Here is a 1,882-nt window from a genome sequence, read left to right as displayed (position 1 = left end):
CATGTTAAAGTTTGAGAATTTTAACCAAAAATGTTCTTGAAAAAAAATTTTTTTTGTTCCAATTATATTAGATAGAGTACTTATTCATTCAATTGCAATAACATTTACTAATTAAATTACTTTTCTTTCAGTCCATTTGATTTTTTAAAAACCGAAATTTAAAATTTTTGTTGCACAATTTTTGAATAAATCTTAGTCAATTAATCATGTGTTTGAATTTGTTTAAAAAAAAATCAAAATTTGGAAAAATTAAAAAAAAAAACAAAAAAGCAGCAGAACATTTGTATGATTTTTTTCACGTTCCTTTCACTCTACTCTATACGATTACAAGTATGTACATAGTTTGAAACACAACAATGCCTTTCTGATTGATATACATGTTTCAAAAATGAAGATGTGACAACATACAGGGTGAGTCGGGAGGAACGGCCGAAACTCCATGAGTGTATTTATATGTGAAAATAATGTTAAAATAACTCATATGTTCTTATCCGATTATCATTTGTTTTCAAGTTATAGCGTAATAACAAATAAACAAAAATGTAAACATTAAAACATTGTCTTAATAAGTGCGTTATTTTATTAAGTGTTCAAAAATACTGCCATTGACCTCTCAACATTTTCTGCTTCGTCTACGAAGGGCGCTTGTTGCTCTCCTAGTTGCTTCATGCCTTTCTTGGCTGCAGTATTTCTAATACGTCGAATTAGTGTTTCCCGAGTGTTCACTTGTACTTTGTACATTTCATTTTTCAATCAGCCAAATGTTTTTAGCCTCAAACATGGCATATTCTGATTACAAAATGTTTCAATGTAAAAACTAGCGAAATATTGGATACAAGTAAAACGATAGATAAAATTTTTAATTACGCTATAACTTGAAAACAAATGAAAACCGGATAAGAACATATGAGTTTTTTTAACATTATTTTCACGTGTAAACACACTGGTGGAGTTTCGACCATTCCTCCCGACTCACCCTGTATATGATGAAATGAAAGCTGAAAATTGGAATGTTTGCGGACAAAAAGTGGAAAAGCAGAAGTGATTCTTGAATAATATTTTGGAAAGTTCTGTTATGTGTCTTTCTTGGTTATCTGCAACAATTAATATTTATAATAAGGAAATCGTGTTAATTAGTTTTATTTATTTATTCACACGATTTGAATGGTCAAAGTGGCCGCAGTTATTGTAGTACATAATAAGATTTTTTTTTACATTTGCAAACACCATGCTGTTTGCGTTATTATAACGTTTAATAATGAAGAGAATAATGATCACTCCTGTGCGGTTAACAATAACATTTGTGATAAAATTTAGGTTACAAAAATGATGCTTAGTAATGACAGTCTACATAAAGAATTTCCCATGATGCTTAACTTACATTCTTTTTCGTATAAAAAGCTTAAATTAAATTTGATAATGTCTGTGACTGAGAAGACAATCGTCTGTTGTAGAGTTGAAAAATATTTTAATTAGAGGAGATTTATTTCCGAGTACTTTGAAGAAATAAAGATGTTTTGAGCGTAACTGTAAAGTACGGTGTGACAAATTCCTGTGTCGTATTCGTTAAGGTTAGAAAATAACGGATTGCAAAAATGAGAAAATATCAAAAGAGAATTGATGAAATTACTAGGAAGTACTCGACCACAAATAGCGGATTGTCGTCTGTGAGCGTTTCCAGTGGTTCTAGAGAGAAAAAGAAGAGTGTATGAAAAATTAAAATTCAAGTAGCGAAATTTACGTTCGTCGTGTTTGCGAAAGATAAGAGCTCTTTAACTGGAAAGCTCGGCCCAAGCCGGCGCTTCTGGCAGAATTCGGTTGAGAATGGTACCGGAGGGAGTGAATTGGACGCTTTAAATACGGTATCATTGGTTAGGAAGTG

The sequence above is a fragment of the Tenebrio molitor genome, chromosome X, assembly GCF_963966145.1.
Source record: "Tenebrio molitor chromosome X, icTenMoli1.1, whole genome shotgun sequence".
NCBI lineage: Eukaryota > Metazoa > Arthropoda > Insecta > Coleoptera > Tenebrionidae > Tenebrio > Tenebrio molitor.
This window is presented reverse-complemented; position numbering follows the sequence as displayed.